A 19521-nucleotide genomic window follows, 5' to 3' on the forward strand; every position below is an offset into this window, starting at 1 on the left:
GTCAGCCAGTGCAGGCCAGCCATGGATTTTTAATGGCAGTGTAGACATACCCCCGTGGCTCTGACACTGTGCTGCCAGCCCACACCACTGTACCGCTCATGACTTTTCCTTCTTGCTGTCATCCTCCCAGAGTCCTTCACTGTCCTGTCTTTCCTAGGCCTTTTTCCTACTACTCCCTTTTCTGGGCTTCCACATCCCTCCCCCTAACCCTGAGCCTCCAGTAGGACTTGGCTAGCAGTCTGTCCCTGACTCAAACGCTTGCTTGCCTGCCTGTTGTCTGAGGACCAGGTGCCTCACAGACCATCATCGGCCACCCATCAGCTAGGAGATGAATAACTACACGTAGGTGAGGATAAGCCCAGCTCCCTCCAGGAGGCCGCCCAGCTTGTCACGCAGTCCTCGAGGTTAGACTATTCGGAATGGCTCAACACTCACAACTGGGACCCGATTTTTCAAAAGAACTCTGTGTGTTGAAGCATGGAGGGAGTTGAGATCTTCTGAGTCTATCTCTAGCTAGTGTCTCCCGTCTCCCTAGTCTACACATTGTCTAGAAAACTCTTGGGGGCAGGGAGTTTGTTTCTGTATCTGTCAGAAAAATGCTTAACAAACTGCTGATGCTTTACAGAAAGCAAGGATAAAAATGAATACCACACAGCGGTTCTCCTAAAGATTCCTTAGGCACCTATCACCATGGTATCTGATTGCCAACCGAGCACATTTAATGTTAGTTCTCATTAAACAGCACCCAGGTTTTGCCATAAGCCCCCCCAGTGTCAAAGGTTCTTTTCCTGACTCTTGAGCTATTAGAAACAGGCCCAATATATGACACTGAGCTGGCTCTGGAAGCGCATGGAATATTTCTAAGAAATGAAAAACTACTCCAGTTTCAAGGGCTTTTAGCTGCTAGTTACAAACTCCAAAGCCGGACCATTTTCATGGGAAATTTTGCGAAGGTGTACAGGTTTTTTGTTTAAAAAAAAATCTGGGCTCATTTTCCAATTTTCCATTGAAATTGGGCTGCTTTTCAAGCAAAGCAGGGCCTCTTTCCAAGTGAAAATGGGCTAATCTTGGCCTCTTTTCCAAGGGAAAAAAAGCTTTTTGCCTCAAAAATGTCCCAGAAGTTTGTTTCTGAGTGTGAAAATTGCCATTTCCTTGAAATTGGAGGAACAAGAGAGTGAAAATTCTCATTCAGAAATCTGGAAAATAAAATTGTGGGGTTATATGGCTTTTACTTTCAAGCAAGATGGCCACCCCAGGAGCTGGCTAAGAGCTGTTGCCTCTAATTAAAACTGTTCAGCAAAAGACAAATTTCACAGTTAATTTCTGGTTATGAATGTGTCTTCCCCTGAGAACTGCTGGAGTGTTGGACTGGGTAAATGGGAGCAGATTGCTTCAAAGAAGGGTGCATCTGGGGACCTACACAAATTGACCTTTTCCCTTCCAACACAACTTTTCAATGTAAAGTTTAGCTGAAGACATAGCTCCAACTGTTGGTTCAATATCCTTGGTTATTTCCTTCTCGGGACAGCTGAGTAGAGGGGACTCCTGCTGAGTATCCAAGTCCATCTGCCTCCATGAGCCAGACTGTCGCACTCTCTTTGCACTAGTGGTGTGTTAATTTGAATGCTGAGCAGGGGGTTATTCTTGCTGTTGTAGCATCTCAGAAGACTTTGTTCAGCTCAACAGGGACATAAAGTGGTGCTTCAGCAGGGAGAATACCGCGGTACTTTACTGTTGTCCAAATTTAAAGCACAGTCCTGACATGAAACACTTCATAAAGAGACAGGAATGGCCAATGAGTGCCATCTTTACCATCCGGAGTGTGTTTCCCTGGCATAACGCTGGACTCTATGAAACCCTGGAGTCCAGCCTTCGCTCCCAGCTCAGTCTCTTTGAAACTGCTAGCAGTGAACGAAGTGGGAAAGCAGAGAGGGTGTGTGTGTGCTGTCTCCAGATGTCACTGCCGGTGCTGAGCCAGGGCCCCCATTCTGCCAGCAGCTGTTTTGGAACGAGCTTTAAGGGGAATCTTTTGTACAATAATTTTCTTCCTACTAAAACTATTTGAGAAACAACATCATCTGCTCAGTTGAAAGCTGAGGGTCTGTTTCCACCTTAATTCCAGCAGCTCCACCCTTTCCCTGCATGGCCCAGTTATTGGGCCATTGGAAGAGAGCTAGAACCTCGGAACATCATAGAATCATAGAATATCAGTGTTGGAAGGGACCTCAGGAGATCATCTAGTCCAACCCCCTGCTCAAAGCAGGACCAATCCCCAACTAAATCATCTGCTGAGAGAGGGTTGGAGAGGGCTAAATCTTTTGGTCTCTGCCTGGTGCTGGGCTGCGAGGGAGCTGAGCACCGTGAACACTGAGTACAAACAGCCTCGTCCTTGTCGCTGACTTCTCAGCAACCCCAGAGATGAAACGCACCCCCTCCCCCAACCATGGAAACCTGCACAGGTTCTGGCAACAGATCCCCTGCACCCTATTCTTTTGGCCTTAGTGGCTGGGCATATTTTCCATCTAACTGAACCAGCCCTTAGCAGGGGGCAGCATGGGTTGGGGAGATATTTTACATGGAAGCAGGGCCCGGCCCAGTGCGGTGCGGCACTGGGGGGCGGCAGGGGTTTGGCCGGCGTGGCGCTCCGGGGGTTTGGGTGGCCTGGCCTGGCGCTCGGGGGGGGGGGGTGGGTTTGGCCGGCCCGTCCTGGCGCAGTGCTCCAAGGGTTTGGGCCCAGTGCGGCGCTTGGGGGTGTATGGGGGTTTGGGCAGCCCGGTGAGGCGCTTGGGTTTAGGTGGCCCGGCGAGGCGCTCGGGGGGGTTCGGCGGCCCAGCGCTCCGGGGGTTTTGGGTGACTCGGGGGGCGGGGGTTTGGGCGGCCCGGCGCAGCAATTGGGGGGGGGATTTTGGCGGCCCGGTGTGGCGCTGGGGGCGGTCGGCGGCGTGGCGCTGGGGGCAGGGGGGCAGCGGCGTGGCACTTTGGTGGGGGGGTGTTACGGCGGGGCGGCGCTCTTCTTTTTTGCCTGGGGTGGCAAAAAAGTTAGAGCTGGCCCTGCATGGAAGGCACTTGCATATAGTGGTGATGGTCCGAAGGGTAAAATCTGTGATAGACAGAGCAAGGCCAGACTCCAATAGTGGCAGTTCCATTCTCCCCACTGAGTGAGAAATCTCCTGCTCCCACTGTCACTGATGGATTCACCTTGTCACAGACAGGAGCACAAGTGGAATCATTTCTGTATTTCCTGAGTTATTCATGTGAGAGCAGCCAGAGAGGAAGTGCTGTCTCCTTTGCTCCGGGTCCCATTGTGGACAGACCATAACTCTTACATGTTCATCCCACTTCTCTCTTCTTCTGCTGCTTAGCCGGGTCCCAAATAGGGGAGAATCCACTGAAACTGGGTGCCATGTGGCTATTACTAGCAGTGGAGGAGCACGATTTTGTGATCTACAAACAGAGCTGAATTCTCCACCCTTTTTGCTTCCCCTGCAAAATGTACTCTATAATCTGGCTAAAAAAGATCATTCATGAAAGCAGAGTTACACTGAGCTCAGCAAAACACATCACAGACTAAAGTGCCTTCCCGCTTACAGCTGAAAGGCAATAAGTTACGGTATCTCTACCGGCTCTCTCTGGCTGGATGGAGCCTCCTGGCTATACAAATATCAAACCTCCTGTGTTCTGCAGGATATGTAGTCACAGTTTATAGTTTTTAAGACCAGAAGGGACTATTGTGAACATGTAGTCTGACCTCCTGCAGAACACAGGCCGTAGGACTTCCCCAAATTAATTCTTGCTCCAAGTCTAGTGAGGGTTGAATTCAAGCCTGGCTCAAAGAAAAACATTCAGTCTTGATTTAAAAATTTCCACTGATGGAAAATCCACCACAAAGCTTGGTAACTTGTTCCAATGGTTTAATTACCCTCACTGTTAAAAATGTGTGCCTTATTTCTCGTCTGAATTTGACAAGCTTCAACAAAAGCTAAAGTGATTAGGGGTGGATTCTCCTTATGCAGTCGTTCAGAGCAGTGCAAACTGAGTGCAGAACAGAGTGATAGTAATAGTCTGAAAGCTCCTGCACAGACTCACTAGTTTCTCTATGCCAACAAATTCTTTGAGCTAGCAACCAGTTCTAAAACCATGCTCCCACTGCAGTCAATGAGAGTTTTGTTCTGGACGTCCATATGAGTAGGACCGGCCCTAGAATGATCGGGACACAATTGTAGAGAGGAAGAAGGGTGAATACAGGAAGAGAGCCACTAACTAGATTTTGGAGATTAAAATAGTTAAATTTGGGGGAATCATAGAACTGGAAGGGACCTCGAGAGGTCATCTAGTCCAGTCCCCTGCATTCAAGGCAGGACTATGTAATAACTAGATCATTCCTGGCAGGTGTTTGTCTAACTTGTTCTTAAAAACCTCCAATGATGGAGATCCCACTACCTCCCTAGGCAATTTGTTCTAGTGCTTAACCACCCTGACAGTTAGGAAGTTTTTGGTAGCATTTTACATGTTCACTTTGATCTGGTGTAAATGACTGTGTGTAGGGCAATGCACATTCAGGGCCATTCATGATTTACTCAGTTAGATCGATGCAGTTTTCATCATAGCTATGGATGGTATCGCAGCTTTTCATCAATAGGGGAGACTGCTGAGCTGTGATTGCCAGGTCTAAGTTCTGTTCCCAGGCTGCAAGACCCACTGTAGGATCTGTGGACCTGCCACCTGAGGAAAGGGACAGTCCATTCAGTACGTCTGAAGATACAATCCTCTCTTTTCTTCGCAGACCTGAGAGTGGGGGCTGTTATTCACTGCAAATCCACTGCCCCCTGGAGCAGGCTCATTTATCCGTTTAGCCTTTGTCATCATTAGTGTAAATAATTAGATACATTTCTGCTCAAACAGGAACTTTCCAATTCACAGTCCATCTGTTCCTTCCACCTGACCCTGTAATTAAATCACCGTTTGAGGTACGTGTGACATCATAGTCCGTTGCTATGGTCCTGTGTGCATCGCCAGGCAGGGATGCTGTGAGGAAGCGCCTGCTTCTGTGTAAATCCAAACGTGTTCAGCTGACTGGCTATTTATAGAGGAAAGAGAAATGGCAGATCGATGAAGGCTAGCTAGCTGGCTGGACGGCACTGGACCTCCACGCCTGGGGAGGTGGCGCTTTTAATAAAATGGGACGTGGGTTTTAAAGTGCTACACGTTGCAGAGTAAAAGATGCTCACTAAAGGAGGGGGAGAGGAGGAGAGCTGTGCCACATCCTTGCCATCAAAATCAGCTCAACTCCCTGCTTCTACTGACAGTGGGGAATCGCTGCCTTCTGGGCCCAGCAGTCGAGTTTACGTACAACAGGCAGGCTGCAGGAACCAAGTACGGTCTGTTTGGTGAAGCTGCAACTAACTGCCCTTTAGAAATCATAAGGATCAGGGGGAGTTTGTTAGTGAGTACCGCAGGGAATAGCACCCATGCAAAGCAACAGGGAGGGAGAGATCCATACAAGAAGGATACATAGATATTATTTCTACTACCGTAGCATATAGGAGTCCTAATCATGGACCCAGACCTCACCCACAGGACAAAAACACAGCCCCTGCTCCAAAGAGCTTCCAATCTAAGTCAAGATACAGCCAGATACAGGAGACGGGGGAGACAGTGAGACAATAGTGCTCGGCATGGTACCTAGAACAGAGGGTTCTAATACTGAGTCTTTCCGCTGACAGTTTTTGTATCATAACCACCTGTTTTTATGGATTTCAGGCACCCAGGTGCTTGAGAGATGAGCACCTGGTCTAAACACCTTGTGTTAATTCAGGTGTCAGAGTAGCAGCCGTGTTAGTCTGTATCCGCAAAAAGAACAGGAGTACTTGTGGCACCTTAGAGACTAACAAATTTATTTGAGCATCAGCTTTCGTGGGCTACTGCCCACTTCTTCGGATGCATATGTGTGTTAATTCAGGAATTAAACAAGTGAACCAGTGCTGCGAATAAAGGCTACCGAAGTGCCACCCCATAGGGCTACCCAGGTGCCCTACGCGCCAGTCTGAGCAGGGAGTATTGCAAAGCTGCACCGCCCCAGGGTCCTGGCAAAGACTGCACAGTTTGGTCTCTGCCTTCCTCTGGGCCGTGGGGGAAGTAAGCCCGCTGCACCACTCGGCAGCGCTGCCCAGCAGCCAAGGTAGCACTCGCTCCTCATCCATTTGCACGGGTTGATGGAGTGGCAGCCCAAAGCAGGTAGCCTGCCTGAGGGAGTAAGAGGATCTTTACACCTTGTTATTTCCCGGTGAGGTTGCAGGGTCAGGCTGAGCCCATAGTAAGCTATCCTTGTGCAGTGTTTCCATATGCTGTTCTACCCAAGGAGAACTGCATTGCATTGGGGGAGGGGGAGTGATCCTTGAGTACACTTATACTTCGTGCGTCAATTTCAGTGTGTAAAGTCCTGTGGGATTCTGTATTAGTGTAAAAAATACAAAATGTAGGGCTGCAAGGTCATCTAGTCCAGCACCCCCTGTGCTGAGGCAGGACCAAGTAACTCTAGACCATCCTGACAGGTGTCTGTCTAACTTGTTCTTAAAACCGCCTATGAGGGAGATTCCATAAGCCCCTTTGGTAACCTGTTCCAGTGCTTAGTTATCCTTAGCGTTAGAAAGTTTTCCCTAATATCTATCATTGTACTTCGCTGTGTATTGCGTGGGGATTATCTCATAATTCCAGCGTGTCTTGCCCTTTCTCCAGAGCAGCTGGTATTGGTCGCTGTCAGAGACTGAATACTGCTTTTAGATGGACCTCATGTCTGACCCATTATGGCAATTCCTATATTCCATCATCTACTTGCCTTCACTCAAAGCTGCTCTCACAGATGCTGCTTCCATGTAACATCTGTCACCATGGAGTAGCCGCCCGCTGCCACGCAGTGTGTAACTATGGGCTGCCTTTGGCTGCGGTTGGGCATGAGTGGAGCTTTGTATTGTCAGGCTCAGGAAGTGTGGCCTCCCAGTCTCTCCAGCCAATAACACAGATTTGCCATAGCTTAGGACAACTGCTAAAACCAAAGCAAACCAAAACCCCACTCTCCTTTCTCAGCTAAGGCCCTGGAATGACGGAGCATGACTAACCTACAGGAGAAATCCCAAGTTTTGTCAGGCCCCGAGGAGAAACTGACAGCACAAGTACTTGTCTGACAGGAAGAGCAAAGCCCGGCTGCATTTCAATGTGCTATTAATAATGGGCTGCTGCAGAAAGCACTTTGGCAAGTGGCAGCAGTTTTGAGTTATGATGAAAACTACTGATAATAACAACCACCTGACTAAAATCCACCCCCAGCTCTCCTCCTTACAGACCTCTTCTGAGCTCATGGATTGCTGAGGAGGCTGGAGCTTTTGGAGGGATATTTGCCAAGCCTCCTGACTGTAGGATTATTGCATCAGGGTCAGCAGCTAGAAGAGGGTCCCCAGGCTTTGCATGACTGCGGTGCTGCAGTGGCATCTTGCCAGGGGCCTAAGGGCTGTGTGTAAAATGCAATAAATAGAGCAGGTTACAGGCAGAGCTCATGAAGCACTGCAGCATGCGATGGGGCCTGGCCACTCAGACTCAGCTGCAGCATCATGGGTCGTGACAGAGAGAGCTGAATTCCCCACCTCAGCCTTGTCTACTATACGGGGATGATGGCGGCACAGCTACAGGGGTGTAACTACACCGGCATAACCACACCGGCATAACCCCATAGTGTCGATGCAGCCTTCAGTGACGGAAGGGTTTTTCCATCCCTCTAGGGACACCACCTCCTCCCCAAGTGATGGTAGCTGGGTGACAGAAGCAGTCTTCCATCCACCTAGCTGCGTCTACACTGGGGGTGAGTTCAGCATAGCCACAGCACTTAGGGGGGTGGATTTAAGTGTTAAGTGTAGACAAGGCCTCAGATAGTCATGTAGGGGTATATAAAGTGCCTCTGATTCTCCACTGCACCCCATGTAATCATTTATGCCAGTGCAAAGCCAGCAGAAAGCACTACCAGACCAGAAGGGTGGCATTTATCTTCTCTGCACTCACTTTGCATGGGCCAGGGTGCAGAGCTGTGAAGAACCTGGCCTGCAGTCTGCGCTTTGGCAGTTCTGAGCTAGGGCTCCCCGTAGTGCAGATCCGGCTATCCTCTTCTCTTCCAGGATTTGTAACTTGTCTTTTCATTCACTCCCATTCCAGCCATTGTTCGGTACGAGGGCTGTAAAAGGAAAAGCAGAAATCTCCCTGCAACCAGTATTTATTTGTGGCTCTCACAACTCTGGAAAAGATTTATAGTAAAGGAAAGAATTTGGCAGGCAGGGATCTTTAATGGGGACTAAATGCTTTGCTGATTCTTAACAGAATGAAAACTGAAGCACTGGCAGAAAAGAGTCTGCTCTGCAGGCCCCATAACTTACTAGGCAGAAAGATTGCACCACATAGAGATGGAACATACAAAGATTAGGAATGGTTCTTAACTTACATTATTTACAAATAAATTTAGTGCTGTTGAAAGGTCCCACATTGACGGTTCTGGGGTCAGTCACATCTATCTATCTATCTATCATTGAGGTACTTATATGACGCCTACTACCATAGTATCTGAGTTCCTCTAACGCTCTGATATATCCATAATCCACTCACTGGCTGGGTGAAGCTCCTAATTGGGAAGTCCTATGTAAAACTTCTATAAGCCATATTTTCAGTCTGGCTTGGCTCTTGGTCTCTGCATCATGGTGTGGATGGAGGCTCTAACCTGGTCATTAGTCAACAGGGGGTTAACTCCAGTTCACTTCCCTCTCCCCAGCACAGCTGCTTAGGAAAACCCTTGAGACTACAAGCTAGTGGGGTTTCACAGGCAGGAAACTCCATTGTAGCAGCTGCTTGGGAGATGGAATGGGGGTGGTTTTAGAGCACGAAATCTCCTCCTCTGACACTCCAAGATGCAGTAGAACTATGATGTGCTGTCCCAAATGCTGACCCTTCTTGATGGTTTTCAGGAGAATTGGGCAAACTGAACATGTCAGTCAAAGCAGATCTGAGTGCAGTCCCTCATCCTCCTCTAAGAGCCCTGGGAACCTTTATTGTTTTAATAAAAAGTTTATTTACTTGGATTTTCTCTGAGGAGTCCTGAAAGCACAAGACAAGTCACAACAGCTCCCTTCAGTCCCAAAGTTCCCCTGTGAAGCAGGAGTTAAAAGAAATTCCAGTCTTATTTAAAGTTACAGTCGCTCTATTTTCTCAGTGAAGCATTAAAGTGGGAAAGATTCCACTGCAAAGCAAGGGGCTCTGGAACTAATGAGAAACATTATAAAGTTCCCCTCAATCATGCTACACCGAGGCCACAAAGAGACAGTTTCAGAGACGGTCTAATACAACACACACACAGCTCCAAGGCTCTTGTTTTCCTTCAATAGCACCGAAAAGTGCTGCATCCTTGGAAGGAATTGTTTTAGTCAAAGCGAGAGATTGTCTGTTCTGAGAACCTTGAAATCCGAGAGAGACAATGAAGCTCCCACAAATGAGTGAGAAAACACAGTGTGGGAAGGGGAGACTGGGCGGGGTACAGCGCACTCTGACTCAGTCTGCCGAAGTTCGCTATACAGCAGCGAGTTCGCTACTTGACCTCTGATTCCGCATCGCCCGCCACCTTGTGCCGTCATTTCCAGCTGTGCAAAGTGGGTGGGAAGGACTAACATTCTGATTTTATTTCACGCCCACTTTGCAGGGTGTAAATGGCAACACAAGGTAGGAGGAGAATCAGGCCACAGAGGCTATAGAGCTGGCATAGCCCCCTGATGTAGACACAGTGTGTGCCAACAGAAATTCTTCTGCTGACGTAGCAATACCAAGGTTAGCTAATTATGGACACAGGTTTCTGTCAGCCTAGCGATGTCAGCTAGCGGGGTGATTTTCTCACACTCCTCTCTGACATCTCTGTGCCAGCATAACTTTGTAGTGTAGGCCGGGCCTCAGGTTCTTTGAGCACCGTGACTGCGCAGCAAACGTAGCAGCTGTTCTGCGCTCCGCAGCAGCCCCGCAGCCTAGGACATTAAAACCTGTTTGTTTCAAGACAGGGCCAGTCTGCTCATAGGCCATGTCTACGCTGTGGCACAACTACAGCTGGAGTGCCTGGCGCAGAGCTTCCTACAGTGACACAAGGGGGGTTTCGGTTGATTTAGATAATCCACTTCCCAGAGCAGCAGTAGCTAGGTCAATAGAAGAATTCTTCTGTCGACCTAGCCACGTCTACACCAGGGGTTAGGTTGGCTTAACTACAGCACTCAAGGGTGCACCCTAGCTATGCCGACCTAACTTTTCAGTCTAGGCCAGGCATCAGTTACAACAGTATAATTCCAGAGTAACTCCACTGCAGTGAACGGAGATTGTCCAGATATAGCTGTATCTGAGATCAGAATCGGGCCTGGAAAGTTGGCTGGGACTCTACAGTTATTCCCCTTTCCATTTAAATAGTGCCCTGGGGCAAATGCTTTGTGCTCTGGGGACATGGGAGGGGGGTTTGAGCTCTCACTGGCCCAGATATTCAAATGAGAAGAATAAAAAAAAAATCACACACACACATTTATTTGCTTCTGCTAGATCACAGGACGGATGTGTGAAGGAACATAAAAGCATTAGAATGGCCATACTGGGTCAGACCAGTGATCCATCTAGCCCAATATCCTGTCTTCAGATGGGAGAATGAACAGAATAAGGCAATTTATTGGGTGATCCTATTCCTTGTCATACAGTTCCAGATTCTGGCAGTCGAAAGTTTAGGGACACTCAGAGCATGGGGTTGCAACCTTGACCTTCTTGGCTAATAGACATTAATGGAGCTATTCTACATTAACTTATCTTTTTGAACCCAGTTATACTTTTTGCCATCTCAACATCCCCTGGCAATGAGTTCCACAAGTTTGACTGTGCACTGTGTGAAGAAATACTTCCTTTTGTTTGTTTTAAACCTGCTGCCTATTAATTTCATTGAGTGATCCCTGGTTCTTGTGTTATGGGAAGGTGTAAATAACACTTCCTTATTCACTTTCTCCTCACCATTCATGATTTTATAGACCTCTATCATAGCCCCCTTCAGTCATCTCTTTTCCAAGCTGAAGAGTCCCAGTCTTTTTAATCTCTTCTCATATGGAAGCTGTTCCACACCCCTAATCATTTTTGTTGCCCTTCTCTGTACTTTTTCCAATTCTAATACATCTTTTTTGGAACGGGGCAACCAGAACCGCATGCAGTATTCAAGGTGTGGGCGTACCATGTATTTATATAGTGGCATGATATTTTCTGTCTTATTGTCTATCCTTTTCCAAATGGTTCCCAACACTCTGTTCACTTTTTTGACTGCTGCTGCACATTGAGTGGATGGTTTCAGAGAACTATACACAATGACTCCCAGATCTCTTTCTTGAGTGGTAACCACTAATTTAGACCCCATCATTTTGTATGTACACTTGGGATTAAGTTTGCCAATGTGCATTACTTTGCATTTATCAACATTGAATTTCATCTGCCATTTTCTTGCCCAGTAACCCAGTTTTGTGAGATACCTTTGGAACTCTTCACTGTCGGCTTTGGACTTAACTATCTTCAGTAATTTTGTATCGTCTGCAAACTTTGCCACCCCTTTTTCTAGATCATTTATGAACATGTTGAACAGCACTGGTCCTGGTACAGATCCTTGGGGAACCGCACTATTTACCTCGCTCCACTGTGAAAACTGACTATTTATTCCTAGCCTTTGTTTCCTGTTTTTAACCAGTTACTGATCCATGAGAGGACCTTCCCTCTTATCCCATGACTGCTTACTTTGCCTAAGAGCCTATCAGAGCCATGAGATGCTTGCGCCGAATGCACATAGGCCATCTGCCCACAAAGCAGGGAATCATACATGCTGCATTCAGTGCAATAAACTGGATAGTCCTCACTCTGCTGCTGGACTCTGCCTGCATTCTTTTTACGCTTGCTGGGTTTGGGGTTGTTTTTGGCCTAAGTTTACAGAATGTTTATTAGGTGTATCTGGCTCTCACGCTTCCTCTTTGAACTCCCTCACAAACTTCCCTGTTAGCTGCTCCTGTTTGCTAGCTCCTCTGGTCGCTTAGGAGCTGGCTTTTCAAGTCCCTGTTCTCCCTGAGTTAGCTCCACCTCCTCATCAAGGGAGCCTAAAGGGAACACCACTATTGTTACCAGAGTGCTATTAAATAGTATTTTATGAGATCAGAACCAATTGCTTTGCAGTCCCCAAGCCCGGGCCCGTCAGACCTGACATTAACCCAGCTCCCATACAGTTGATGCCTGGAAGCTGCTTTGCAATGTATGAGAGCAGGATGGGCAGTAAGGATATCCCAGGACAGCATTGCATACAGTCTGATCAGCCTGCATTAGCGGTTACACTGAAATGTCCCCTGAGAGCAGGTTATCCCATCATCATTACTGTGGCATTTCTTGCACCCTCCTCTGAAGCAGCTGGCACTGGCACTGTCAGAGCCAGGATACTGGACAAGATGGAGCCCTAGTCTGATCCAATCTGGCAGTACCAGTGTCCCTATTGGGAAGTGGCTCAGCCACAGAACAATAGCACTAGAGTCGCCGTAAATACCCATTATCCCTTGAAGTAGGATGCTGCCCAGACAAGCAACACCGTGAAAAATCCTTCAAGGTCATCTTGAAATGGTCAGAAGAGAATCAACACCATAAACAAGTCTGCAGAAAGCAGCTTGAAGGCCTACCTGCCAGGAACCCCGGCACACTGGTCTGGAGAGAAACAAAGCGAAGTTCGGAGGTGGACGCTGACAGATAAGCTATTGCACGACAGCAGCAGGATCTCCGTAAACACTGCTCCAGTCGGCCGAACTTCACCATTCCCCCTTTCAATTTCCCCCGGCAGAATTAAGACAAAATCAATCCTGGGAGATGATTTGGTGCAACAACAACCTACACTGGTGAGCAGGGACCTGGACTGTTTCTGTTGTTGTTATGGGGGGGGGGGGGGTTAGTTAAAACCTTCCCTGACTATTCTTGCTTTGATATATTTGAAACCCTCTGCATCCCCTTAACAATTAGTCCTCTGAGTGGCAGAATGAGGTGTCTGTACCATGTAAATCCTATTTAAACCCTCCAAATTGGGATTAGACGGGACACAAGTGGTGTACAGGCCTTGGGATAGCCCCTTGACACAGGGGCAAATGCTAGCTGTTTCCCTTTTCTAGACCAAATGTCCTCCCTGCCATTAGGATAAGAAGATTCCACATCAGCAAGCAAACAATAGACACAGCTGGGTCAGAGCCAGCCCGGGAATAAGAGTTCACAATTCCCATTGCGTGCGCTGGCACCTGCACCTGCCAATGCCAGAGGTAAGATTGTGCATCGGTGTTGGTATTTGTTGTGAGACGTGGGGGTGACGTGGCTTGCATGGATGGCAGTTGGAGCCTGCAGTAGTCGACTGTGGGCCGAGCTCGCACAGACGCTGCTTTCAAGTGTTAGTTCCTGAATCCAGATGGCAGGAAATAGTGGGAAGTCAGCATCCTGGCTGGTCCTGAGGAGAACGAGCTTCAGCTTTCATTTGGCAGCAGCAACATTCAAACCGGCTAGAGCCGGAGAGTCACAGCAACATGCACTTATCAAGGCAAGGACATGCTGTCAGCAGGCCTGTAATGTCTGCATATGGCTACCATGGGGAGATGCTACATGATTTAGTTGGGGATTGGTCCTGCTTTGAGCAAGGGGTTGGACTAGATACCTCCTGAGGTCCCTTCCAGCCCTGATATTCTATGATTCTATGCTAGCCCCGAGCATCGGCTCTGCGGAGCGCAAAGGGTGAAGGCGAGAGCCAGGCTATGATGAGGAGGCGATAGGAACTGACAGTGAAGCCATGCTTGTGGCAGCTTGTCAGTCCTGAAGGCCTTTGTCCACTGAATAAGGACAGCCTGGGCAGCAACAGTGCAAGCCCCCCTTGTGCTACTCCACTACCCCAACCTGAAGGGACCACCACACAGGGTGTGAGTCCAGTGTCCCTGGCCCCTTCTCTGGAGAGATTCTGCCAGCCCCAGGGCAGGAAACTGCAGTGAGGCAGGGACGGGGAAGGGTTAGGGAAGGATCCCCCGTCTCATCGTTTGCACTTGTGCAGAGTGTGGAAAGGCGATATGTCACAAGGGGAGTGTTTTGTGCAGGGCAGTGAAGAATCAGGCCTATTGGCTCCAGAGCCATGTGCAAAGGAGTCCTGGGGGAGTGCTGCATTAGGCTCTCAGGTAACTTCCAAAAGGGACTTCTGTGCCTGAGTCCCCCGGACTTGCAGTGGGACCCAGGCACATTGCCGTCTGTCTGGCCTACGCTCCAGGGTAGATTTTCAAAGGCACAAATGGCTCTAACTGTTGTTGACTTTCAAGTGCCATTTGTGCCTTTGAAAATCAGTCCCTCCTCCCTTCCCTCCTAGCCTTGATTCCTTTTCTGAGGTCAAGAGAGCTCATTAATTTCTCCCTATCACAGTGCACATCCCCTGCAGATGGAGAATCTGTTCCATTCACATGCTGGCCCTTGTCCACTGCTCACTTGCACCATGGCTGGCGAACAGGAGCGGCTAACGGGAGTTTTGAGAGGGAGTTTAGAGGGGGAGTGTGTGGAGGAGGGTGGAAGGGGGTAGATATACTTAACATTCTTTAGACTTAAAGCCAAAAACACCCCCTGATACCAGTGGTCATGGTACATGTAGGTACCAATGACATGGGGAAGGATAGGAGAGAGGTCCCGGAGGTCAAATTTAGTCTGCTAGGTAAGAAATTGAAGTCCAGGACCTCCATGGTAGCATGAGAATCTCTCAGAGATTCTCTGATTCTCATTCACGACTGGCTTCCTGATGGAATCGGGACTGAGTATCGTATGGATGGCCAACTCCTCAATCTTCGATGTCTCCAAACAAAATCTAAGATCACGAGAATTGGCATCACTGACCTTCAGTATGCAGATGACTCTGTCATTCTTGTGCACACACAGGCTGACCTGCAAAGCACCTAAATCTTTTTGTAGATGCCTATCACAGCCTGGGTCTCTCTCTCTCAACATCGGGAAAACCAAGGTACTCTACCAGCCCTCCCCTGCACAAACTATTCTTCATACTCTGCAAATCACCATCAGCGGAGAACCCTTGGAAAATGTGGACCATGTTCTGTACTTTGGCAGCCACTCTTCCAAACAGCCAGCATTGACACAGAAATTGAATACAAGATCCGCTGTGCGAGCACATCTTTTGGAAGACTACTCAATTGAGTCTTCAATGATAGGGATCTGAAGGCAGTTGTCATCTCCCCCCTTCTCTATGGGTGTGAGACCTGGGTAACCTATAGACGACATCTCAAGCAGCTGGAGTGGTTCCAGCAGCATTGCCTCAGGAGGATTCTCAGGATCAGCTGGGAAGACCGATTCACTAACATCAGCGTTCTCTCTGCAGCCAACATCAGCAATATAGAAGAGCAGGTCATGAAACACCAACTCCGCTGGGCTGGACACTGTGTACGTATGCCTGACTCTCGCCTCCCGAAGCAAGTACTCTTCTCTCAGTTACATCAGGGAAGAAGGGCTCGTGGAGGGGAGCGGAAGCATTTCAAAGACATACTGAAAGTGCATCTTAAAAAGGGAGGCATCAGCCCAACAAACTGGGAGGACTTGGCACGTAACAGAACACAGTGGCACCACACCATACACCAAGCCACAGCTCACTTAGAGGAGAACAGACGTGCTCCTGAGAAGGAAGAAAGAAAGCACACAACAATCCAGCCAACAACTATGTCTCCTCCAAGATTACACATGTCACTTCTGTGGGAAAATCTGCAGGGCAAGAATTTGTGATCCACCAGGGCTTGCAGCAGCATTGAAAAGTACCCCTTGCGGTTTATGTACTCGGTGGCTTGGTGCTCCGGTGCCAAGATAGGGATATGGGTTCCGTCTATGGCCCCACCACAGTTTGGGAATCCCATTTCAGCAAAACCATCCACTATTGCCTGCACGTTGCCCAGAGTCACTACCCTTGATATCACCAGGTCTTTCATTGCCCTGGCAACTTGGATCACAGCAGCCCCCACCGTAGATTTGCCCACTCCAAATTGATTCCCGACTGACCGGTAGCTGTCTGGCGTTGCAAGCTTCCACAGGGCTATCGCCACTCGCTTCTCAACTGTGAGGGCTGCTCTCATCCTGGTATTCTGGCATTTCAGGGCAGGGGAAAGCAAGTCACAAAGTTCCATGAAAGTGCCCTTACGCATGTGAAAGTTTCGCAGCCACTGGGAATCGTCCCACACCTGCAGCACGATGCGGTCCCACCAGTCTGTGCTTGTTTCCCGGGCCCAGAATCGGCGTTCCACGCCATGAACCTGCCCCAGTGACACCATGATTTCCACATTGCTGGGGCCTGTGCCTTGTGAGAGGTCTATGTCCATGTCAATTTCCTCATCACTCTCTTCGCCGCGCTGCAATCGCCTCCTCGGCTGGTCTGGGTTTCGCCTTGGCATGTCCTGGCTCTGCATATACTCCAGGACAATGCGTGTGGTGTTCATAGTGCTCATAATTGCCGCGGTGATCTGAGCGGGCTCCATGATCCCAGTGCTAGCTATGGCGCCTGGTCTGAAAAAAGGCACGAAACTAGTATCTGACGGACCAGGGGAAGGAGGGAGGGCGGGAGGGAGGGCGGGCCGAGTGACGACATGGCGTACAGGTACAGGGAATTAAAATCAAGAAAGGTGGCTGTGCATCAGGGAGAAACAAACAACTGTCACACAGAATGGTCCCCCCAAAGATTAAACTGAAAACCCTGGGTTTAGCAGGCCATTGATTTGACGGAGGGAGGGGGAAGCAAATGAATACAGAACAAATCTATTTTTTACATCTTAAGACGACGGTGCAGCATGACTGATAGCCCTCGGCATCTTCTGGGTGCTTGGCAGCAAATACTGGGCGCTTGGCAGTTAGTGTACTACGATGGCCTTCAGGCCTATTGCACGATCTGCTGCTCAGGGAAGATTCTGCTAATGTGCGATGATCCAACTTGTAATAGGACAGTTACCAGTCGTAATACACCATCTACTGCCAAAAGGCAAGGGGCTGGTGCAATGCAGCCCTACGGCTGCCAGCCCCACAGCTGCCAGCACCCAGATCGCCGATGAAGGCTACCAGTCTACTGCACCGTCTACCGCCAAAAGGCAGTTAGCTGCTGCTGCTGTGTAGCAATGCAGTCCCACGTCTGCCGGCACGCAGAGGACATATGGTGACAGTGAGCTCAGCTGAGCTGAGCGGGCTCCATGCTTGCCGTGGTATGTTGTCTGCACAGGTAACCCAGGTAAAAAGGCGCGAATCTATTGTCTGCCGTTGCTGTGACGGAGGGGGAGGGGCCTGACGACATGTACCCAGAACCTCCCGCGACACTGTTTTGCATCATCCGGGCATTGGGATCTCAACCCAGAATTCCAATGGGCGGCGGAGACTGCGGGAACTGTGGGATAGCTACCCATAGTGCAATGCTCCGGAAGTCGACGCTAGCCTCGGTACTGTGGACGCGGTCCGCCGACTAGAGCACTTAGAGCATTTTATGTGGGGACACACACAATCGGCTGTATACAACCGATTTCTATAAAACCGGCTTCTATAAATTCGAACTAATTTCGTAGTGTAGACATACCCTTAGATTTTCAGAAAGCCTTTGACAAGGTCCCTCACCAAGGGCTCTTAAGCAAAGTAAGCTGTCATGGGATAAGAGGGAGGGTCCTCCCATGGGTCGGTAACTGATTAAAAGATAGGAAACAAAGGGTAGGAATAAATGGTCAGTTTTCAGAATAGAGAAAGGTAAATAGTGGTGTCCCCCAGGGATCTGTACTGGGCCCAGTCCTATTCAACATACTCATTAACGAGCTGGAAAAAGGGGCAAACAGTGAAGTGGCAAAATTTGCAGATAATACAAAATTGCTCAAGATAGTTAAGTCCCAGGCAGACTGTATGAGAAATCAGGGAAAATGTGATCTGTGATAAATGCACTGAACAGGGCCTTTAGCTATGTGGCCCATTTATTCTTCCAGACATCTTTGTCCAGGAAATCAAAGCAGGACCACCTTATTCTTCCTGGCCAAAAGTTTTGACTGATCCTTGAAGACCACTCAACTACTGTATGTTTCCTGGACAAATTCTAAACCCCAAGGAAACATTTGCTAACCCTGAGCTATGTGCTTCCCTCCCCTCAGCAACTGTTGTTCGCTTTCCTATAGCATTACGGTTTGAATCATTGGCAATAGTTATTAGACAGCGTTCTCTGCCAGCCATAATAAATGTTCAAGTCCGAAGCTCATCCATAAAAGTCTGTACGGGGCCTTTATTGCAGATTTCACAGTTTTTAAATGCTGTTTGATATAAATCTTCTCCAACTAAAACCTCCCACGGCAAGACGGGTTTGATTAGCCCTGTGCTATCCAGACAGCCTTTTGCAACATGAGCCACTTTGAACTCTTTCATATGCTGGGATCAAAGACTGAGGAAGGAGGGGGCATGCTCGCGAGAGGGTAGGTGACCATATGACTGCGGGGGCGTGGTGCTGCCAGACTGCCAGGAAAAAGATACTTTTAAAACAACATGGCCTGGGCATCAGGTGTCTCTGCACATAAGCCACTCAGAGAGAAGAGACCTTTGATCAGGCCACTGAGAACTGAGCATTTCCACAAGCCCGATGATGAATTCCAAGTTGAACACTAGCAAGGAGAGACCCACCATAGATACATCTTGTGTGTGGCCTTTATAGCCCATGACCAATGCACCCATCTTCGCATCAGCCTGGTACAGGGAGCCCAATGCTTTCATCTCGGGCAGGAATTCCAAACGAAACTTTGACTTTCTCTGTGTCACTTACTCAAGAGCTCAGCTCTAACTCTTCACCTTTTGTGTTGAAAATCAAGCCCTTTAACGCTTGTTAACATCTGCACAGAGAAAATCGGGCCCTTGTGTATGGGAGGGGCAACGAAATGACCTCACTGGAGATGTTCCAGCCTCTAATTCTAATATAGATATTCACGTTTCCGGCAAAGCTTTCAGCCAGAACATGAGCAAATTGCAGATTTAGCTGCTACAGCAGGAGGCGCAGCCAGTCCACAGACTGCTTCACAGCTCCCTATATCATTGATCAGCAGTATCAGGCTGAGCCTACAATAAAAATCTTAAAGCCCTGTTGGTCTAGCACCATTGCAGCTTCGCCAGTCATAGCAATGGGCAAGTACTGGTGCATTTGTTCTACTCTGTCTCCCACTCCCTGGCCTCATACGCTTGCTAATTCTTGTCTTTGACACTGTAAGCACCTTGGAGCAGACACTGTCATTTATCATATGTTTGTACAGCACCTAGCACAGTTGGACTCCAACCAGGTTGATTTCTAGGAGCTGTCGTAACATGAATGATGATAAGAATAGTGTAGACCAGCCACCAGTGTTCTCACCAGCACAGGAGGTTAGAAGGCATGGTGGCCCCGCTTCATTAACTGAAGGCCTG

At 48.7% G+C, this 19521-nt stretch overlaps 1 long non-coding RNA gene across 1 annotated transcript in view; it reads left to right on the forward strand.

The window, feature by feature from the left end:
- The window catches only part of LOC135981574 (uncharacterized), a 49481-nt gene that overhangs the window by 16293 nt on the left and 13667 nt on the right, over positions 1–19521 (forward strand). The window lies entirely within an intron of this gene.

This window comes from Chrysemys picta, chromosome 2 (assembly GCF_011386835.1).
Source record: "Chrysemys picta bellii isolate R12L10 chromosome 2, ASM1138683v2, whole genome shotgun sequence".
Classification (NCBI taxonomy): domain Eukaryota; kingdom Metazoa; phylum Chordata; order Testudines; family Emydidae; genus Chrysemys; species Chrysemys picta.